Source organism: Balaenoptera ricei, chromosome 7, assembly GCF_028023285.1.
Source record: "Balaenoptera ricei isolate mBalRic1 chromosome 7, mBalRic1.hap2, whole genome shotgun sequence".
Taxonomy (NCBI): domain Eukaryota; kingdom Metazoa; phylum Chordata; class Mammalia; order Artiodactyla; family Balaenopteridae; genus Balaenoptera; species Balaenoptera ricei.
In genome coordinates, this window is record NC_082645.1 from 92,775,857 (window position 1) to 92,794,086 (window position 18,230).

At 40.9% G+C, this 18,230-nt stretch overlaps 1 long non-coding RNA gene across 1 annotated transcript in view; it reads right to left on the reverse strand.

The window, feature by feature from the left end:
- Positions 1-18,230, reverse strand: part of LOC132369176 (uncharacterized) — a 255,598-nt gene that overhangs the window by 57,133 nt on the left and 180,235 nt on the right. The window contains exon 4 of the long non-coding RNA XR_009504287.1: positions 14,029-14,128. This is a non-coding gene — a long non-coding RNA (uncharacterized LOC132369176). The remainder of the gene's footprint in view (positions 1-14,028; positions 14,129-18,230) is intronic.

An 18,230-nucleotide genomic window follows, 5' to 3' on the forward strand; every position in this document is an offset into this window, starting at 1 on the left:
CAAACATAGCTGACCCAAGTGCTACAAAGGCTTACGCTCTCCATGCCCTCGGCAGCGGAGCAGAACACTTTGCATTTTTCGGAGACTTAAGGGAATAAGAACTCTCAATCACAAGAAAAGCCCTCATCTTCTCATACTATTGTGGTAAACAAGACATTTTCACCCTAAAAGAAGGGGAAAGCCCATGGCCTTTCTGAGCCAAATATCCCTGAGTGTGTGTTTATTCAGCTTTGCCGTAACTCAGTCACATAGAGCCAGGAATTCCTCAGAGGGTATGTCTGTGGTTCTAGTTAGATGAACTACTTGCCAAATGTGTGGACATCCTCACTCCCTAGAAGAGATGGTGTTGGCTTTTGAGAAAACAACCTGGTTGGGAAAGAGTGCATTCTGCAGACTGCCTCTGAGCATTATTCAGATTTGAGAGGATGTTGTAAAAGCAATATTACAGTTCTGCTGCCAGAATTAAGAAAAGGAGCCTTTTCATTTGGTCTGAACTTTCCTCAAGAAATATACCAAAGCTAATGCATCCTGGCATGATTCCATTAGGGGAACATGGAGCTCTGCCTTTCTCACCCACGCTACTGCTCTTTTCAGAGTCCAGAACCTCCCCTGTAAGCAAGATAGGGAAGCTCACAAATGGGGAAACAAAGCCCAGTGCTGAAACTGAGGGGGGGGGGGCAAGCATCAATATAAACATGGACACCCAGAAGAGGCGATCGACAAAACCCTGTCAATCAGCACGAACAGGTGGGAGAACCGAACATCATTCCCGACTCTGGTTCTGCTGTCTCTTTAAATCCTGCGTAAATTATCCTACCTTCCTGGGAAATGGGTATGGATTGCTTTCTCCAGGTGGAGGCAAGAAAGGCTGATGTCTATGAGGGAAGACAGGATTTTCCTGCCTCTCTGGGTATGTACCCATGCTGCCCCCGTGAGAAACATCTTTATCAAGCCTGACGTCATTCACCATGATCATAACCCTCTGGTTTCTGGCAAGAACACACTAGATATGTAATCTTTAGTTCTTCTAGCCCTATCACTTACTTACATTGTCATCTTCAGCTAATCATTTAACCTCTCTGGGCTGCAAATACTTTACCAACTGAAATTGCCTTTATCTTTCTTCAAATACTCAAAGGAGCAGGATAAAGGATGCATATATATTGCTTGGAGCATTCACAAATGTAAGTGACTCTCTGAATGGGAAGGCCAGCCTTGCTTGCTGTGCCCTCCCTTCCCATCTCCATGTATAATCCTTGCCCAGCTCTACCAAGAGGATTGATGGAGTTCTGCCTTCCACAAGATGTGGGGTGGGCATACACTTCTCTGAGCTAAGGAGAAGTTGGATCACTTTCAATATCCTTTTGTTTTGAATTAGTGGCCTCTATCTGCTACCCAAGCTCCTGACAGAGTTTTTGACATTCTGGTATTTTACCATTCCTTGACTTAAAGAGACTTTACAAACTTCCAATTAGATAAATCCAGTTTTTGAGGAAGTGATAATTGTTAAATCATGATAAAGAGAAAATTTAATATGTATTTTATCATGTTTTGCAGGGGAAAAATTGTTGTAGTTGCTGACAATTTAGAAAGAGGAACATACTTTACAACCAAAGTGTTAGAATTCAGAGAGGTCAATGAGAAATAAGTGAAAGCATTGCCGAGATTATAATTTGAGCAAAAGGGAAAGTACAATTCAATTTCACCCCCCAAAGGGTGATTTTACATGCACGTTTTTTAGGGAACACAACCTGTAGATCACACTCTTCCAGCAATTTCCAGCAATCCCAACGCAGTATGGAGAAAACGAATGCTTCTCTTAGTCAAGCATGTAATCACATGTTTCCAGGTGAGAGGCACGAAAATTGATTAAAGGTTTGGGAAATTGGCTCTATGCAGAAAGACTAATGGAACTGGTTTCATATATCCTTGAGAAGAAGAAAAGACTGGTAGAAGGGGGCTCTCAACCCTGTATATGAAGGAATGTGCACAACCAGTGCTTCTAAGAAATAACTGAAGGCAAAAGCAAGGCTGTCCAAGAACAGCCAGATATACTTTACTTACATTTGAACAGGTGTTTCAATCTTTGAGCTAGAGGGCTACTCAGAACCATCTCTAACAATATCAGAAGAGGCAATGGGTCCACCTGGAAACTTTGAGCAAAGTTATACCTAGCCTCGTTTCTGGGTGGGTTTGGTTAGCAGCAGAGAGAAGATCAGAAGAACTTTGAGGACCTCTCATATTTGAAGTTTTAGGACCTTGAGTGACATTAAGCTCAATAAGATAACAGTGATCTGATCAGAAAATAATAGCGACCCTCAACACAGCCTCCTCAATCACCATCCAGATGCTGTCATGGGTCTACATCATTTTCTCAAACCACAGGACTGCCCTGAACCTATCACCTCCATAAAATCAGTTGTTTAGTATGATTTTCCTATCTCTGTAAACGATGTCACCTTTTCTTCAGTCATCCAGACGTGACACCACAGAGTCGTTTGAGACTCATCTCTCTCTCTCTCTCCCTCCCTCCTCACTGCCGGTCTGTCAACAATGCCTATAGAGTCTTCCCTCTGTCTTTCCCATCTCACAACCATCCCTTCCTTTTCACTCCCAGGGCCAACATCCTAGTTCAGGTGATCATTAGCACGCATCAGTGAGAAAATTTTTGACTGTTCAATTCCTGTCTCCTAAATTCCAAACTCTTCCTCAGTGTTTCTCAAAGGGTGGCCCAAAGATCACCTCCAAAATTACCAAGGAATCTTATTAAAAATGCAAAATCCTAGCCCCCAGACTTGTATCTCAGAATATCTGGGCTTTGACCCTCTCAAGGGTCAGAATTTTTTTTTTAACATCTTTATTGGAGTATAATTGCTTTACAGTGTTGTGTTAGTTTCTGCTGTATAACAAAGTGAATCAGCTATACGTATACATATATCCCTATATCCCCTCCCTCTTGCGTCTCCCTCCCACTTTCCCTATGCCACCCCTCTAGGTGGTCACAAAGCACGGAGCTGATCTCCCTGTGCTATGCGGCTGCTTCCCACTAGCTATCTATTTTACATTTGGTAGTGTATATATGTCAGGGGGATGGAATTTTTAACAAGCTTTCCCCACATGCTACTGGTGTACCCTAAAGTTTTAGAAATCTTCCTCTACCCATTCAATCTACCTGCAGTTTTTTCATTCATCTATCCAACAACACATGCCACAAACAGTTCTTTTCATTGAGTCATGCCATACATTAAAAAGTTTTAAGTGTTTCCATCAATAGTACAAAGTATAAATAAAATGTGATATACTCATATAATGGATTAGTATACAGCAATAAAAAGAACCAACTACTGCTACACATAACAGGGATAAATCTCACAGGAAACAATGAGAAAAAGGAACTAGTCATAAAAGAATACATGCGGTATGATTCCATTTATGTGAAATTTAAGAGCAGAATACTCTATGGTGATAGACATGATAATAGTGGCTGCTTCTGGGGGAGGGTATTGCTTGGATAGATGCACAAAGGGCACCTTCCGGAAAGCTGGAATTGTCCTATAGTGTAATCCAGGAGGTATTTACATGGTTGTATATGTGTGCATATGTGTGTTAAGTAAAAATTTGTTGAGGTTTGTGCACTTTTATATATGTAAGTTATTCCTCAATTACTAAAAAGAAATAAATACAGTTACGGGCTTCTGAGAAAAAGAAAGAGGAAGGAAGGAAGGAAGGAAGGAAGGAAGGAAGGAAGGAAGGGAGGGAGGGAAGGGGGGTAGGGAGGAAGGAAGGAAAGAAAGAAAAAAGAAAATCTTTAATGATTCATTATTGTCCAAACTTCTTAACGTTTTGTAAGACCTTTCACAATATATCCATAACCTAATTTTTCAAATTAAAGTTCCACCACTTCCCTTACATAAAACTCTTCTCCATTCAGACTGACCTACTTGTGTTTGATTTTACTGAATAAAACTCAAAGTATCTTACCTTCCTCATCTCCTCTTTCGGCCTCTTTTGCAATCACACCTCCCCCACCTAGAATGTTATTCTTTCTCCATCCAAATCTTAACCATACATGAAAATCTAATTCTGTTTCCTCATGACCCCTTTTCCTGATCACTTGTGGGTTGAACTGTGTCCCTCTAAAAGATATACTGAAGTCCTAACACGCAAACTCCTTGAGATCGGGCATCATTTCTTGTATTTCTTTGCATCCTCAACCGTGCTCAATAATTATACACATAGATAGAGATACATACATAAATATACATTATATATACATACAGAGATATATAGATATAGATATAACTATAGATATCTCACATCATACATATGTAAATATGTGTGTATATGTATATATGTATATTTCATACACCCACACACACACGTGCTCAATAAACGTGTGTATGGTTAATGAATAAAAGAGCACAGTGTATCCCATTAGATAAGTTTTCAAAATATTGCATTGAACCAACACTCATCTAAAGATCAAGTTTATGGAAACTTCTGTCACAAGCAAATTACTTCACAAAAGCTGAATTTGAAGCCATTTTGAAGTCATTCTTTTTTCTCTCTCACCCAGTTCCCTGCCTCTCTGTTGTTGCTTGTTGGCTTCTGAAATGTAGGTCACCTCCAGTAGCATGACCTAATTAGGAGATGTAATTTAACAGGAAAAAAATAAAATAAAAGAAATCCTCTGAGATAGCAGAATTGAAACAAAGAAAAGTGGTTCTTTCATTTTATGTTTTTGGCAATAGCTTCCCTACTAAAGTTATCCCCTTTCCACCCCCAAGCAACACAATTTGTAAAGCACAAAGAAGAAAGGTAGAAATGAGTTTGGGAGCAGCTGGAAATGATGAATTTATAATGACCACAGAAGGAGTAAGAGTAAGCTTTGCTTCACTGATGTGGCTCTGTGGGGCTGCTTCCTGGCAGCGCCATGAGTGAGACTTTGGAGGAAGAAGTACTGATGATGCTGATACGAAGCACCACGAACTCTCAAGATGGAGAGACATTATGGCTCATCTTATCCAATCCCTTGGGGAATGCCGTGACACCTGTTGTGTTTGTAACACAATAAAACTTCGTATACAAAGCATCGAAACAATAGTGGTTTTTTTTCTTCATACATTTGGCGCTCTTATTTTAGAAAAGAGAAAAATGGTAAGTAAGCTAAGCAGATTTTAAGGGTTCATTACAAAATTAACTTCCAGGGGATGTCATTGGGCCAGGTTGGATTCAATCCATCTCCCTCACCTCTTCTTCTCAGAGGCATGATGCTGGGTTCCTGTAAAACGCTTAAGTGCTTTCTGAATCTCCCCAGAAACACTTAGCTACACTGATCATAATTGAATGCATTATTAATTCCTTCTTTGAAAACTGATATTCCATGTTTGTCATTAGACGATTCCATTTATCTATCTACCAAAACTCAAAAGCCCACTATGTGTATAACCTACCTGATGGCTGACATTTATTAAGGTGAAAACAATTATTCCCATTTTACAGAAGTACAGGAAGGTTAAGTAACTTACCTAAAGTCAGACAGTGAATAAAAGGTAACGCCAAGAAGCAAACCCAGGCAGTCTGACTATAGAAGCGGTGCTCTTAATTCCCTACATTACTTTAAATTAACTATAAAATTATATTGTTCATCTACTTGGGATCAGTGGGCATTTATTGCACAGGCAGCGTATCTAGTTCTCTCTGCAAGTACCTTCCCAATTGCAGGAAAGTACCCCAGCCATTTTTAGCCTTCTGGGGTAAGAACGAATTGCAAACACCTGACCTCAGCATTTGGCCATAAAAAAGAATGAGGTATTGATACATCCTACAACATGGATGAACCTTAAAAACATTATGCTAAATGAAAAAAGCCAATCACAGAAAACCATATACTATATAATTCCATTTATATGAAATGTCCAGAATAGGCAAATCTATAATGATAGAAAGTAGATTAGTGGTTGCTTAGGGCTAGGGAGAATGGGGACATTGTGCAGGGGCCGGCGGTTGTGGAGAAGTGATAGCTAAAGGCTATGGAATTTCTTTTTGAGGTGATGAAAATATTCTAAAATTGACTGTAGTGATGTTTGTACATACCTGTGAATATACTAAAAAATGTACTTTATTGGGTAAATTCTATGGTATGTAAACTATATCTCAATAAAGCTGTTATAAAAAAAAAACTGAGTAACAGTCTACAAAATTTCCAACCAGTACTCCTCAAAACTGTCAAGGTCACCAAATACAAGAAAAGTCCAAGAAACTGTCACAAAGCAGCAGAGGCTAAAGAGACATATGTGGTATCCTGGATGAAATTCTGGAACAGGAATGACACAATATGGGAAAAACTTTCTACAGAAAGTGTGCAGTGTAATTAATAGTAATGTAATGTGCCAATGCTGGTTCTTTATTTGGAATCAGTATAATCATGTAAGACGTTAGCAACAGGTGAAACTGGATGAGAGGTATATAGGAATTCTCTGTACTATCTTTGCAATTTTTCTGTAAATCTAAAAATATTTTAAAATAAAATATTTATTTACATTTTAAAAAACAATTACTACCCTAGATCAGTGTCTCCCAACTTCTCAATTCTAGGAATTAGCTTAAGATGACTGAATTTACTATGACCCTTCTTTGTGGATAGGCCAGTGAAAAATAATGCTTTTTAGGGGGAGAATCCTGTTGGGAAGGACAGGGGGAGGAGGCATCACGCTATTGGACATCCTTAAAAAGGGGAGAAGTAGAAAACAATGTGGCAAAGTTTGGTAGCTAATCGTGGTGGCCAAACAAATACTTACTCACAAATACTATAAGGTTAGAGGAGAATGACTTGAGAAGAGGGAGGGGAAGAGTTTCAAGGTGAAGGGGACCAGGTAGGGATGTTGGATAGGATCTTCCCTAGACGATCTCTGTGCAGGAAAGGCTAAACGTACAAAGAAAGCACAGGCCCCTTAACATTCCTCTGCAGGTCTCAAATTGTCATTTTTCTCTCCACCAGACAATTCTTCACAAGTGTCCACTCCTCACAAAGCAGGAGAGGAGAGGCAGACAACCACAGACATCTTTTCTCCTGATATTTCTCGTTGGGTTAGTGTCCCTGCCGGTCATACGTACTTTGGGAAATATTTTAGGACACAGTCTTATAAGAATATCTTACAAACATAGACTCCATTGCCAAAACAAGCAAATGTTCAGAATGTAGGACTCTAATAAAAATAACAAGACAAGAATCTGATGAGACTATAGAAGGGAAATCACTTGAAAGACATTTATTGGACATATGCTCTAAATTGTGTCCTCAGTCAGGAGTTGGGGATGAGAGACAAAGGCGCTTGCTACTGACCACTGAGAAACTCCCAGTCAAGGTGAATGTGTATGTGAGATGTGTATGTGAGGTAAGGCAGGCAAGAAAGGATGCAAGAGGGAGGAGATAGGGGGATATATGTATACGTATAGCTGATTCACTATGTTATAAAGCAGAAACTAACATACCATTGTAAAGCAATTATACTCCAATAAAGATGTTAAAAAAATAAAAATAAAAAAATAAATATTTTAGGCTTTAGGAAAAAGAAAGCAAGAAAGATAAAGGGGGGAAAGGCCACAGTACAAGGCCAAAAGGCTAAAAATATAGATCTAAGCCAACCTCTCGTCTCTCTTGCAGAAACTCAGTTCACAAAAACAAACCCCCTACCCACGGGAGTACAGAATGTAGAGGAAACATGGGAAGCAATAAATGCTAGCTAACACTCATTGAGCGTTTACTGTTCACCTGTCAGAGCCATGCCAGGAACTTGACGGGCATCAGGTCACCTAATCTCACAGCTCCTCAGGAAGCTACGTTTTTAATCCCCATTTTCCAAACTGTGAAATTATGATTTAAAGAGGTTAAGTGACTTGCCCGAGGACACACAGATAGGAAATATTGGAACCCAGGAAGTTTTCTCCATATCCCCGTGCTTAAACTCTCCAGGACTGCCTGGGCTAAGATAAACAGATGATTTCCTTGTTTTAAAGTAAAACTTTGCACGGGAATGAAAGAAAAACAAAAAAAGATCTAAGTCCTCCATCCTGAAATCCATCCTTAAAACCAGGGTCAGCCTCAGCTGATGAAGGAAGACAGAAGCAGGAGGAAAAAAGAAGTGGTAAATGCACAAGTGTTAGCCACACTCCAGGGAGACACGGCTCTTCTACAAGAGGACGGAGGAAGCAGCCTTCACTTTGAGTTAGCACTTCCCCGGCCAAATATTGATCCGGTGAGACAGTGACACAGCAGAATGAGTTAAGAAACGTGTACTCAGAGTCCTTATTGCCTCAGAATAACATATGCACCCAGCTAGTGGGCATTTGAAGGGCGGGTAGGGGTGGGGAGTGCATAGAAACAGTTTCCCAGGGATAGTAAAAGAGGGGAGAGATGCCTGTTGAACAATCACAAGGAATCAGAGCAGTCTTTGTTAGAGCTGGAGATCAAGACTCCTTTGGGCATAAGTCCCTTAGCTGCATCACTGGTTAGGGACATATATGAGTGTTTAGAGGTTTTGAACATTTTATACACAATATGCAGAAACAGACCCATTTATAGGAATGCGTGGAATTGTCTTGGCCGTATTTCTGGTGCCAGAAGGTATTATAGTCAAAGTAGGAGTAAGTGTAGCACCTGAGACACATTCCAAGAGCTGTCTTTCAGTTTGGTGTCACCCAGACATTTGGGGATAAGGGGGTCCTTTTCTATCCATATACTCAACTTCCAGACCTCAAATCTCTCCATCTTATTCCATTGTCCCCATTCTAAGATCAAAATTGGCTCTCTTATTTGTCACTTTTGCCGTTGTTAATGTGGCTTCATATAACTTAATCTGAATATATGAATTTTAAGAAATTATATATGAGGTGTGAATATCTTGGCATGGAGGGAATCCACTTGAAGAATCCTTTTATAAAGTCACATTTGCTTACATTTGCCAATAAGAACTTCATGATAGATTTTCTTTCTTAAAGGCCTCCCTAGCATATCCATTATATACTCTGAATCAGAAAAATATGACTTCGAAGAAGCACATATGTCGTGTAAATTGTGAGCCACACCATTATGGAGGTGGGATATGGGGAGAAGTGCGATTGGAAGCTGTTCAGGGAAGACATTATCTGGGGACCTAGTTATTGCTGTGGATTATAATTAATACCGACAGTCCTCAGCTTATACCAGTTGCTAATGCTGAGTTCAGTTTTCAGTGGGAAAAGCATAGAACATTAGTGCTGGAGAGAAAACTAGAAAACATTTTATCTGCCCCTCTCACTTTACAGATGAAGAATCCAAAATCCAAAACGTTCAGTAGCTTACTGAAGATCATATGAAACTGCAAGTTTGGTAAACATCCCAAACGTTATAAACATTATAACATCACAAACATTATTAAATTTGGGCTTAGCCTATAAGGCCCAGTCTACTGAGGACATGAAGTGGTTACAATAATTTCCTTTATTCCCAGCTACAGTCATGAAGGACATTAAATACTGTTACCCAGAAAAAAATAGGGTGGCAGCGGCTGGTACAGGTTTCATGGGGGCTGAAGTTTATAAAACTTAGAAGCCCCTCTGAAAAAAAAACAGTGCTAAGCTACAAGTTCAAAACTAAGCACCAAAAAAACCTATTTACTTAGAATGAAGAAACAAAACACAAAACACAAAATTAGTGGATAAATATCACATACATCACAAATAGAAAAAAAAAAGTAAGATTTTTATTAATTAACTTCCTGACATGGCTCTATAATAATTTTTCCTCTATATTTTTGGCTGCTTGCTCTTTGATGACTTCTTCACATGACAATGATTTTGTCATATCTTATCCTCTAGAGGAAATAGAAAGATAATTCAGTCTTTCTTCTAGCATGGTTGGTCAAAATTTGCCTTTTATTATTGATATTTTAGAAAAGCTTCCTCAGTTCCAGAAGTCATTACTGGTATTGTCATGGAAACTGTTAGGATGGTTGTCAAATCTGGTGAAATCTTCATCGTTTCTTTCAGACATATGAGATTTAAGATTTGGAAGAACTTTCCACAGACTAGCTTCTGGCTCTGCACATCTGAAATATTTTTACTCTCTGTATACACATGTACTCCCAGTCTTAGGCACCCTATCGGGATACTATCAGAAACACCCTTAACCCAGGCTAGAGGGAATCCATACTTTACAGGCTACACTCTGCTCCTCCTCTCTTTCCGTCCCTCTACACATGGCAAGGCGTCTACGGGGTCAAAGAAACATGCATATGTGTACTCAAAGCCCACGCCTCCCACTTCCTGGTCTTGCTCCATGTATATGGCACCCTGGAATTTCTTGTTCAGACAAGGCCGACCTAGGCCTCTTCCTCTGTCTGTCCTCCCAAGGGCAGACTGTACCCTGGTGTAAATATTCCCAGGCCAACCTCAGCGCCATGGACAGAGCTCATGCAAACGAGGGACTCTAAACCTTAAACTTCACCAGCTTTGTGGCAAATGTACCTCTACATGGCACCCAGAGTCTCTGTGATGGCACCTGTTCATCTTGGCCCCAAGCCAATGTGGAAGCTACTCTACCCATCAAAAGTATGGTCTATAAAAATCTCACCACCACCTCGGCATGGCAACCGTGCAGGGGAAGCAGACAGAAAACGTTCAAAGAGATAGAAATGTACACGGCTCTGAACACTGACATCTTCCTGGATAACAATGTGAAAGCAGACATCTGGCCTGTCTACCCTCCTGAACTGCCATGGCTCCATCTTGGCATCCCTCAGAGGGCAGCCCCATTGCCCTGTGGTGCCTCCATTGTTCCCATTTGGCAGAAGTTGGGCAACTTTTCCTTAAACCTAACCCTTTCCCAGTCTCTTCCTCCTCCTTAACCCCATAAGATAACACATCAGGTACAAATCTCTCCTCGACCCCTCAACAGCTCAGGACACTGGCAAGTTGAGCCCTCTGGCCACAGTTAATGGATGGCACACCTCCTCTCCCTTCATGGATAATGCACTGAAGTAAGAGAGGGGAAGGAGTGTAGGATAGCAGTGGTCAAGGAGGATTGTCCACCCTAGTCTAAAGTGAAAAGACTTTTTAAGACAAAGCTGATCCTTTGCGGGGGTGGGAGGGTGGGAAAGCCTCCCCTGCACTGAGTACTGGTTGCCCAAGCAGCCACCCTCTTGCTTTCCTTCCCTTCTAATCCTTTGGCCCCTGTGACCATGCTTCCCTCCTACCACCACCCCATCTAATCATCCTTATGACATGACCTGGGCAACCCTAGGCAAACCACAAAGGGGTGTAAGGCTTTTTCCAGCATACACCCCTTGGTCCCTCACACACGTCATCCACCTGGTGACTTCAGGACCTCTAGCTCTTTCTCCTGACTCTCTGAGGCCCAACTTTTGGGCACTGTTATTCACATTCAGGTGTATGAGATTAATAGCATCCCCTGTTTTAAGATGTGTCTTTAAACAGACGACAAAGTCTTAAGCAAAACATTCAAACTCAACGAGCTTTAATAAAATGTCTAATATCTATTTAGAAAAACTCCTAGGCATCTTAAAATAGAGTATTGCATTTAATTATCAGAACCCCCTGTAATGGAAAGAAATAAAGAAACCAAGAGCTTTGGGGGTAATTTAGCCAGGTGAGGGGGGATTTGGGAGGGGGCTGGGTGTCTTGTTGCAAAGGTCAGAAGAGTAGGGGACAAGCTGTCACTGGCCTGGATTCTGGCTGGCTGGTTCCTCTCTTCACACACACTCGCACACACACAGCACAAATGCCTTTGGGGGTTCGCGGGGGAGGGGGGTTACTGACATCTAGCCTAAGCCCAAGCCTCTCATTTCGTATTCCCTGCACTGTGAGGGGCAGCCAAGTGTGCGCAGGGGATCGGGAGGGGCATCTGGAAGGAGAAGGACAAATTTAAAAAGAAAGATTTACGAGGCCATGAAGATGTTTCTCCCAGACTCTGGAGTGCAGGAGTATGACTTATTTATTTTATTTTCATTTGTAACCAAAACCTTCCCCTGACTCCCATTGGCCCTAGCTGAGAGGGGAGAGAGGGCCGGCCCGTCAGGCGTTGATCACCGGGCCAACGGGAGACAGTGTGGCGTGATGCTGACGCAGCCCACTGACAAGCCAGAGAGAGGCCCAGGGGAGCAGCTCTGAGCCGAGCAGCCAGAGCCGGGCAGGTAGGGAGCTGACAGCTGGGGAATTGCTAAGAGGCGCCGGGCTGATGGGGGCAGGCTGGTGAAACAGTGGACTCAGAGAAGGTGTGATTCTGCGATGCACAAACACTGTTGTTTACCAGCTTTCCTTGGCATCTTCTCCACTTCCTTGGCTCCATCAAGCTCACCATGTTTTCAATTTCCTCTCCTCTTTCCCCCAAACCTACATGATCACCCCATCAGTCCCCTCATCTCTATTCTGAAATGTTTGTCTCCCTCACTCCTTTTGGGAGAAGAAAGGGAGCAGATGAATACACATTAATAACATCAAAATATCACTTAGTGGTCAGCTGAATAGGAACGGTCTCTGCAGGCCTCAAGGCAAACTATTGAATTGAGAGCTGCAGAGCCAGAAGAGAGAATAGGCTGGGGATTAAGGGGTGTCCACACAGGGGACTTGTGGTGCAAAGGCCCAAGGTTCGTGAGTTACTGAGGGCTTGAGGACTGCCTGATCCACAATTCCTGGAGGGAAGCATCCCAGGGAAAAGGGGAGCTGTGTCCCCAGGCTGCAGTTCTCTCTTAAGAAAACGGAAGTTGGGAGGCAAAGGGAGAGCCAAACTTCAAGCCTATGGATAAGTCCTGAATCCTCTTCAGGACAGTGACCCCTACATTTGCATTCCCATACCCATTTATTGAGGATCACAGAATCCCTTGCAAAGGCACCCCGTGTAGGAAAATCCATCATCCTTTCACACAAAAATAACAAACAAAAACAAAACAAAACTTTACTAATCAGGCTGCATTTACCCATCTTGCCTGTGACTTTTCTGGATGATGTTCAAAACAACGTGGAACCCATGCTGACACCTCTCTTGTCACTGAACACAACCACTCAGTTCTCTTACACCAGACAAGGCAATAGCATCATTTTCACTTATTAAATGAATAGGACAGGCACTGCTGATCTGATGCCCAGATTACTCAGACTGATTTGAACCACAGCTGATTCTCAGCAGCCCAAGGTCACATGCTCCCTGCTCCCAAGGACCTGTAGGTCTCTGTCCCTCCACCTCACTATTGAATAAAAGGTTATATCATTCCCAATCTATAGATGGAACGATAAAGTCCTGTTTGGCTGGAAGTGACTCCATGAGTCTGTCTTTTCATCTGTTGTAGGGGAAGGGGTGCCATTGGAGTCATGTTGCTGCATTATCAGAGGGCTTCATAGCTGAGCTACCATTATGAAGCTGGCTTCACTCTATCAGAAACTGGAAGCCTTGGAGCTTAGCTTCTAGTCCCAACTCTGACACCTGCTTCATGTAGAAGAAGTCCTTAGGTCCAGGAGTCAGAAGGCCTGAGAATTACCACTTAGCAATCATGTTAATCATATCACTTAAAACCTTCCTGTGGTTTCCTACTGTCCTTATAATAAATCATAACCCTTATTCAGAACTCTATATGATCTGGCTATTGCTCATCTCTCTGACCTCATCCCACACCTCTCTCCCTCTCACCCTTTACTTCCGAGACACACCAGCCTCTTTTCTGTTTCTGAAGTCACCCAGGCTTGTTTATACTTTGTTGTCTTTGTACCTGTTGTCCCCTCTGCCTATATTGTCCTAAAAGTCCCTGGAGCCTACTAATCATTTGGCAGTCAACAAATACTGGATTACTCGATGGGCAGATTAAGCAGAAATACAGGACAACAATAAAACAATAGCACCCCCAAAAAAGGTTTTTTGGGGGAAATAATTTGAAATTTGATATGTTTTTTAAAAATCTAAGTAGTCAACCTGGGGAAGATAAGACTCTTGCATCTGTTCATTAATTCATTCATTCAGCAGATATTGATGGTACTTACGTGCCATCTGTCTCCTCTAAATTACAATTTAAGTTCCGTGAAGGCAGAAATCTTGTCTGTCTCAGACTCCATCAGCACACAGAAGGTGCTTGAGAAATGTCTGTTAAATAAATGAGTGAATTAATGAACAAATAAATGAAGGTAATCTCAGACTAATCACTTAAACTTTCCGAGCCTCGGTTTTCTCATCTTTAAAGTATGACTAACACTAACATTCTTGTCTACTTCAAAGTGTTGGAAAGAGTTGGAAACAAATATGTGTATGAGACCTAGTTTCCTAAAATACAGAGCCTGAGGCAGGGATTAAGTACTGGTGCTTTATTTGGAAGGTACAATCCCAGGGCATCCAGAGTGAAGGCAAAAGGAAACGAGACAAGAAGAATGGGAAGGAATGAAAAGATGATGAGCTACCACATTGACCAGTGCTTCATGTGAAGCCACAAAGGGTCACAACCAGTCATTTGACAGGCGTATTCACAGGATCATGCAAGATATCTATGGAGAAACTATACCTCGAAGCAACCCATCAAGGAAAGATGAAACACTGATGAATATTTGCCCACTGAAGAATTTACTGCCCAGTACTTCCAGATTGCCCCATCCCTCCACCCCTTGAAATCACCCAGGAAGCCTACTCCTATGTCCTTTAGTGTGATATTTCATCCAAGTCTGAAAGTGCCTGGAAGAGCCAGAGTCCCCAAGCCTGTGGCAAGTTGTCCACAGTGGTGAAATCCTACAGCCCCACAGCTTCAGGAGGGGCAGCTGTTTAGAACAAGGAGCTGAGAGTCCAGGCCATGGGGTGAGTGAGGATGAGAGAATCCAATGAGGATGAAAAGATACACGTAAGGTATTTCTGATAAAGTATGTGAAAGCGATTTGAACACTATAAAGTCCCAAACAATGACAGATGCTGTTGTTTTCTTGGTCTTTTAAAAAAATATTCAAGTGTGTTTTCACCTCATAGTCTCTGCACTTGTGTTAAGTTTGATTAACTTTCAACCAAACTGTGCAAATGAAAAGAAGTCTCTCCTGTTTGCCCCGTTACTGTTGAAACACCCTCTCTGAAATAAGCCACTTCATCTCCTCATAAAGATCCTTCTGTCCAAAATAGAAACATAACTGTGTTCTGTTAAAGTGGGCTTATTTTCTTATTATGTTTAGTTTCTATTATTGAAAGAAAACACAGCAAATATGAGCAATCCATATGGGAGATACTTTTCATGTAAACCTCTTGCCTCTTGATTCTCTCTCCATCACTCCTTTCTTACAACATCAGCTTCCTTGAGCCCATTCTTATGCTAGTATGTTGCCTACACTGTGATCAGTTTTAACAGACCTCCAAAATGCCTGTTAGCACAGAGTCCATGTAATGGTCAGAATGGAAAGATTTCCTAACCTGAAATGCCTGCACTAGCAGTTACATAACTTGTTGACATGTGGCCCCTCATCAGGTTTTATCTACAAATTCAAGACCCTTACTATTTAGGGTCAGCCCGAATTGAGGTCAGCCTGAATTGAGGAGCCCTGTGTGTTTTGGATGTTGATTTTGTTCCAGAGCCCAGTAAAATGAAATTCCTGGCACACAGTAGGATGCATGCACATGCGCATGCACACACATACCTTATTCATTAAATAAGTGACTTTATACGTTTATTGTGACAATTAAATGATGCACAGAATGTGAGTCTCTTAGCCCAGTGCCCAGTGTGCAGTAAACAAGAGATAAAGTTTAGCTTTGATAGTAATTTGAGTGTGCTATTAGCTCCCCACCTTGTGCATCTAAATCAGGGGAAGGACATGCTTTTCTATCATGCCGTCTGCCTTCATTGGTTCAACCAGACCCAGGTTTACACATGTTTAATCCAGTGTAAAGGCTGTCTTTAAAAATTTGTGTAGCCAAAGGGAATCTCATACTGGTCATGGCATTTATGTTGCTTTGTGATACACTGTGTTTTTAAATGTGGTGCTGTCAATGGATTTAAGTATTTTATTGGACAGTTTTACTGTTCTGGTGCCCCAAAGCTTTTTAAAGCAGGAACCAGTTTTTTAAATCAAATAGATAAAGTCGTTGCACTTGAAATAACAGCAGTATAAGTAATAAGGCCAGAAATTCCACTTGGGCTGTTTAATTATTTCCCTGGAAATTTTCCTAAAATTTAGGGGAAGAGCAACACCAACCTCCTAAGCCCTTTACCTGGTGTCACCCAGGCACCCAAGTCCACTTCCCTGAAGTTATTGCCAGGATCCAGGCCACATGGGAATTTGCTCATCTTCCTGGGGAGAGGTAGCCTGACTTCAGCTATTTCTCAAGTCCCTTTGACATCCAGTTGTATCTCCCCCATCACTGATGGAATAATGGATAATGAGTCATCATTTTAGACTATCTCTGCAAACTGTTGCTTGTATCTGTTTTGTAAGCTGCAAATCACCTTAATTTTAGCACAAAGGAGCTCTCTACTGTCCAAAATGTAAACTGTTTTCTTATAGAAACACTGAAGTTAAAGAACTTTAAAAGTTAGCATCATTAGTAGTAGAATATTCTAACCTTACATGCTTTGATGCTTACAACCTTTCCTGCTATGATGCAGTATGGATCACTTTTGAAGAACTCTTGACATAGACGTTTAACCTGAATTGAACTAAGCCTTTGACCTAACTTCCAATTTACAAGAAGTATAGGAGATAGAGGGGAAAAAGTTAAATAACACCACAATAGAACAATAAGAAAAATTCAGAACGTGGGAAGCTCTGCAAGATAACTGGCCTAGTCTCTCAAAAAGTGATGTCACGGAAAAAAAAAAAAAAGGGGGGGGGGGAATCAGTTCCAGATTAAAAGAGACCAGAAACACCAAATGGAACACATGACTTTGAATGAATCCTCATTTGAAAAATAAAATACATAAAAGATATTTCAGGGACTATTGGGGAAATCTGAATTTAACTATTAGATGATATTAGAGAATTACTGTTAATGGTCTTAAATGTGATTATACCGAAGGGTGTTCTTCTTTTTAGGAGATGAATACTGAAGTATTGAAATATAAAGTATTACATCCAAATGATTAGTAAAATATTAACAATTGTGGAATCTAGGTGGTTGGTATATTGGTAAATAATTGTACTATTCTTTCAATAATTTTGTATGTTTGAAAATTATCATGATAAAAGAATTTTTGAAATATTGGTTTGCTTGTGTGAACTTCTGAAGTTATTAACAATTTGGGCACTTGAGAATTCACATTTCTACTTCAGGAATTGGGGATTTGTGGGGGGAGGCCACTTAAAATCTGGCCACTATGCCCTGTTCAGTGCACTGTGTAATTTCTCAGTACTCTTGGTCACCATTTCAAAGGAAATATGTAATAATTATTCTGTATGTGTAATCTTTGCTAAGAGTTTAAAGAGCAAACAGATCAGGTACACAATAGTTCATGTATAGATGTATCTGGTTCATTATTTATTAGTCAGAGCCTATACAATTCTCCCTCACCTCCCCTGATCAAATATCATGTTTCCATACCCTTCCGTAATGCAGATTTCAAAGTCCTAGACTTGTTAAAACCAGGGTCATTTTTCTGCATTTCTCATAAGAAGATTAGTTTCTAAATCCAAGATGAAAGAATTTCTCAGCACAGTAATTGATAAAGAAAATACATCTTGGAACAAAATAGTTGGTTTAATCACTGGGGTAAGGAAAGGGACATTCATTTGATTGATGAAATAGAAAGGAGCCAGGCTTTGTTTAAATTGGCAAAGGCAGCATTATTTGGGGTTTCTGTGTCTTCCATGAGTCATAATATTCAAAGTTATTGCAATCACAAGTATATGAGGTCAACAGTGGTGCTATCACTCTTACTGTGCCTGCCCTTGGGTGTTATAACAAAACAGGGCACAAGTGCACATGAAATTATTTCAGTCAGGGGCCAAAGTGGAACTAAAAACCAGGTTCTGAACAACTGAATAATTGAATATATGTTGAATTGTTCCTGTTTGGAGGATTTATTTCCCTGGAAAACACTTCAGTCTGCCACTTTCTATAAAGCACTCTTCTACTAGTAAAGTGAATCCCCACATTACAAGACCTCACCATTGAATCTTATCTAGGCCCCTCTTCTGAGACACCTCATCAAGAGAGTATTTTATTCATTTCCTTAAAACCTAAAAAGAAAAATATGGATATTCATTCCATCCATGTTTTCATT